Raw genomic sequence first — 5,405 nt, forward strand, 5'->3', positions numbered from 1 at the left:
TTAAGTCTTAATGACCAATCTTTTCTGTCCGGCCTCACCGTCTTTTCTAATATGTGCTTTATTTCTCGATTGGAGATCTCAACTTGGCCACTGGTTTGTGGATGATACGGAGTCGCCACTTTGTGTGTGATTGAATACTTTGTCAAAAGAGCTTTGAATGTTTTGTTACAAAAGTGGGCACCACCATCACTGATTATTGCTCGAGGGAATCCAAAGCGTGAAACAATGTTGCTTTTCAAAAATCCTATCACCACCTTGTGATCATTGGTTCTGCATGGAATTGCTTCTACCCATTTCGATACATAGTCAACAGCAACCAATATTTATTGATGGCCAAAAGAAGGGGGAAAGGGTCCCATGAAGTCGATACCCCATACGTCAAAAATCTCAACCACTAAAATTGGATTTAGTGGCATCATGTTCCTTCGTGTAATGCTCCCCATTCGTTGACACCTATCACATGAAGAACATAAAGTGTAAGCATCTCGAAATATAGTTGGCCAATAGAAACCACATTGTAAAACTTTAGTTGCTGTTTTCTTAGCACTGAAATGGCCTCCACAAGCTTGTTCATGGCAGAATGAAAGGATATTCTGAATTTCACTTTCTGGGACACATCGTCTAACAATTTGGTCCGCACAATACTTGAACAAATATGGGTCATCCCAAAAGAAATTCTTTATTTCTGCAAAGAATTTAGCCTTGTCTTGCTTGGTCCAATGCTCTGGAAGTTTACCTATAACAAGATAATTAACTATATCAGCATACCAAGGTAATACTTCCACACTCATTAACTGTTCATCTGGAAATGACTCATTCAATGGTAATGATTCTGTAATTGTGTCAAAATGGAGACGAGAGAGGTGGTCCGCCACAACATTCTCTGTGCCTTTCTTATCTTTAAATTCCAAGTCAAACTCCTGCAAAAGTAACACCCAACGAATTAGTCTGGCTTTTGCATCTTTCTTTGTTAGAAGATATTTAAGAGCAGCATGATCCGTGAATATAATTATTTTACAACCAATGAGATATGATCGAAATTTCTCTAATGCAAACACTACTACTACCATTTCTTTTTTAGTAGTTGAATAGTTCAACTGTGCATCATTCAATGTCATACTAGCATAGTAAATAACGTGGGGAATTCGATCAACTCTTTGTCCTAATACTGCTCCTACTGCATAATCAGATGCATCACACATTAGCTCAAATGGTAAGCTCCAGTTTGGGGCCTGAATGATGGGTGATGATGTCAACAACTGCTTTAATTTTTCAAAAGCCACAAGCCATGAATCATTAAAGATAAAAGGTACATCCTTAGCAAGTAAATTGCATAAGGATCTAGAAACTTTGCTAAAATCTTTAATGAAACGTCTATAGAAACCAGCATGCCCAAGGAAAGATCTTACTTCTCTGACTGTTTTGGGTAGAGGAAGATTAGAAATGAGATCCACCTTGGCTTTGTCAACCTCAATACCTTTGCTCGAAATGATGTGACCGAGAACAATACCTTGTTTTACCATAAAATGGCACTTCTCCCAATTTAAGACTAAGTTCTTCTCGATACATCTCTGCAGAACTAGTGTCAGATGATGTAAACATGGATCAAACGAATCACCAAAGACAGAAAAGTCATCCATAAAGACTTCAAGGAATCGTTCAACCATATCAGAAAAAATGCTCAACATGCATCGTTGAAATGTAGCAGGTGCATTACATAATCCAAATGGCATTCTCCTATATGCAAATGTGCCAAAAGGGCAAGTAAAAGTGGTCTTCTCTTGATCTTTTGGTGCTATGGGGATCTGATTATATCCTGAGTAGCCATCTAGAAAGCAATAAAATTCATGTCCTGCTAATCTATCAAGCATTTGATCAATAAATGGTAAAGGAAAATGGTCTTTACGTGTGACAGAATTCAACTTCCTATAATCAATGCATACACGCCATCCTGTAGTCACTCTAGTGGATATCAATTCATTATCGGCATTGGCAACTACAGTGACTCCTGACTTTTTAGGGACAACTTGCACAGGTCTGACCCATGAACTATCAGAAATGGGGTAAATGATACATGCATCTAATAGCTTAAGGACTTCAGTTCTAACAACTTCTTTCATATTAGGATTTAACCAACGTTGCATTTCCCTAGTAGATTTAGCATTTTCATCGAGGTGAATGTAATGCATGCAGTCTACTGGGTTTATACCTTTTATGTCTGCTATGGTCCATCCTAATGCCCCTTTGTGCTCTTTCAAAACATCCAACAACTTACCTTTTTGTTCGTCATTGAGGGATGCTGAGATGATTACCGGTAGAGTACTTTCTTCTCCCAAAAATGCATATTCCAATGTGTTGGGTAATGGTTTGAGCTCGAGTTTCGGTGGTGATTCTGATGATGGGATGAGTTTCTTCTCTGATGGTGCTAGTTGTTCAACTCTTGACTTCCATTTATTAGTGTTCAAGGATGGTGCGGAGTCAAGTAGGGTGTTGACCTCATCGACTGATATGTCAATATCAAAATCCAAACCAAAGTGAGTTAAACACGTTTGTAAAGGATCATCACTAAGGTTTGAAAGAAAAGTGTTATCAACTATTGTTTCAATTAAATCCACATCAACAATTCCATCATCTGCACTGTGAGGTTGTTTGGCAATGTTGAAGATGTTCAGTTCCATAGTCATATTGCCGAAGGACAACTGCATATTTCCAGTCCTGCATTGAATGTGAGCATCCGCAGTTGCCAAGAAAGGTCGGCCTAGAATAATGGGGATGTGCTTCCTTGAATCCTGTATTGGTTGAGTGTCAATTACAATGAAATCAACAGGAAAATAGAACTTGTCTACTTGGATAAGCACGTCCTCCACAATACCACGAGGTATTTTTGTGGACCGATCTGCAAGCTATAACACCACTGGAGTTGGGTGTAATTCTCCCAGTCCAAGTTTCACGAATACTGAATAAGGCAACAGATTTACACTAGCTCCTAAATCCAACAAAGCATTCTCAATTGTGTGGTTCCCTATACTACATGAGATAGTGGGGGAGCCTAGGTCTTTGCATTTTAAAGGAATTTTATGTTGGAGTATAGAACTAACATTTTCTGTTAAAAATGCCTTCTTTTGAACATGCATATTTCTCTTTTTAGTACAAAGGTCTTTAAGAAACTTGGCATAAGATGGAACTTGCTTAATAGCATCAGGCAAAGGGATGTTAACACTTACCTGTTTGAAGATTTCGAGAATCTCACCTGTGGATTTTCCCTTCTTGCCTTTAGCTAACCTCTGAGGGAATGGAGCTTTGGGAACGTATTCTCGTGGGTTGGTTTCTTCTTTCTCCTCTGGTGATGAGTCATCAACACTCACAGGTACAATTTGATTTTCTTTTGTTACCGGCATCTCCACTTTGTTGTCGACTTCTTTTCCTTTTCGTAAGGTCATGACTGCTTTGACCTCTCCATGCTGCTGTGGTGAACTGGTACTTGCTTCATGTACTCCTTTAGGATTAGGCACTGGTTGACTTGGAAATTTACCTTTCTCAACAGTCATTGCCAAGGTCTGAACTGAAGAAGCAAGTTGTCCCACCATCTTTTCGAGGCTTGAAACTAATTGGGCTTGTGAATTGAAGCCCGCTCTCAATTCATTTCGTAGTCCATCAATGGTGCGGTTCTGTTGCTCAATCGTAGAGTGAGTAACATTCCTGAAATTCTGGAATGCATCCTCCCATGGTATGGGTTGAAAGTGGTTCTGGTTCTGATTGTATAGTCTGAATGGTGGCTGAGAGGCTTGAGGATTTTGAGGAATTTGTTGCATTGGTGGAGCTGGAGCTGCTGGTCCATTCTGTTGGAGTCCTTGAGACCATGAAAAATTGGGGTGGTCTCTCCATCCATGGTTATATGTGTTGGAGTATGGGTTATAATTCGATGGTTTTCGCATTACACCTATGGCATTGGCTTGATCTGAGTATGAGTCATGGTCATGTGGTTCTGTTGATTTAGCAGTCGATAACGATGCTATTTGTCGAGCAAGACCTTCAACCATCTCCTTGACTTCTTTGATTTCTAAACTTGACTCGCCAATGTGAACCTCATTTACTCCCTTAATTCTTTTAGTATTCCTGAGTGATCGACTCCGTTGTTGGGAATTATCCGCTTGTCGCTGGAAGAATTCCCAAATCTCTGATGCACTTTTTGACATTAGCTCTCCTCCACTTGTCGCCATTAGCCATTCTTGCACATTCAGTAGTAATCCCTCCAAAAAGTATTGGCATTGGTGCCATTTCTCATACCCATGATGTGGACACTTCAAGAGTAGCCCATTGAATCTCTCCCATGTTTCAAAAAATTGCTCGTCCTCTCTCTGGGTAAACTTTGAGATTTTCCTGCGAATAGCATTGGTTTTATGCACTGGGAAATATTTATTCAAAAATTTTGTAACCATTTGTTCCCATGATGAAATGCTATTGCCAGGCAATGTGTTTAACCATGAACGAGCTCTATCCTTTAAAGAAAATGGGAATAATCTAAGTTTAACATCATCGTCTGAAAAATTCTCATATTTAAATGTTTGACAAATAGCATGAAAATCATTCAGATGATTATATGGATCCTCATTTTTTAGGCCATAAAATGTGGGGAGACAATTTAGCACACTAGGTTTTAATTCAAAACTCCTAGCAGCTACATTTGGGTATCTTATGCATGATGTGCTCAAATTAGCTAAGGGACTAAAATAGTCCTTAAATGGCCTCTCCTGTGGTTGCAAATCCATTTTATTCTTAATTTGTTTGTGTGTACGAAGTGTTTTTTCTAATTTAAGGTCTATAGGTTCAAGATTAGGAAATAATGACCTACGACCATGCATGCAAAACAAATAAAATAAAATAAAGATGGGAACAAAACAAATAAAAATAAAGAAGAGCGAGAAATTACGATACTAACCTGATTGCGCTATTACAACCTTTCTATAAAAATACACAAAAATAAATACGTGAAATAAATTAACTAAAAATTAAATTAATAAAATAAAGAAAAATTACAAAGAAAAAAAAATAAATTGAAAATTAAATTACAGAATTTTAAAGAAGAGAAAAAGAAAAGAAATACTAACCTTTAGATTCACTTTTTTTTCTTTTTTTTTAATAATAATAATAAAAAAAATACAAGAAAACAAATAAAAGAAATTATTCACAAAAATTAATTCTATGAATTAAAATTACTTACCTCCCCGGCAACGGCGCCAAAAACTTGTTGTGCAAATTTTAATGTACTCGCAAGCGCACGAATCTATTGTAGTATAGATCAATGGTGACGAGTGTCGATCCCACGAGGAGGTGGATTTTAATTATATGTAGAATTAATTTTGTAAATGGGTGGTTGAAATTGTGGTGGAAATGATTTAAATTAT

The 5,405-nt window shown here is 37.6% G+C and overlaps 1 non-coding gene across 1 annotated transcript; it reads left to right on the forward strand.

The window, feature by feature from the left end:
- Positions 1 to 4,284: 4,284 nt before the first annotated feature.
- On the forward strand, positions 4,285 to 4,388 carry LOC127903855 (small nucleolar RNA R71). The gene has a single exon (XR_008056741.1). It is a non-coding gene; the product is annotated as a small nucleolar RNA R71 (small nucleolar RNA).
- The last annotated feature ends 1,017 nt before the right edge of the window (positions 4,389 to 5,405 follow it).

This window comes from Citrus sinensis, chromosome 1, assembly GCF_022201045.2.
Source record: "Citrus sinensis cultivar Valencia sweet orange chromosome 1, DVS_A1.0, whole genome shotgun sequence".
In the NCBI taxonomy this organism is placed as follows: domain Eukaryota; kingdom Viridiplantae; phylum Streptophyta; class Magnoliopsida; order Sapindales; family Rutaceae; genus Citrus; species Citrus sinensis.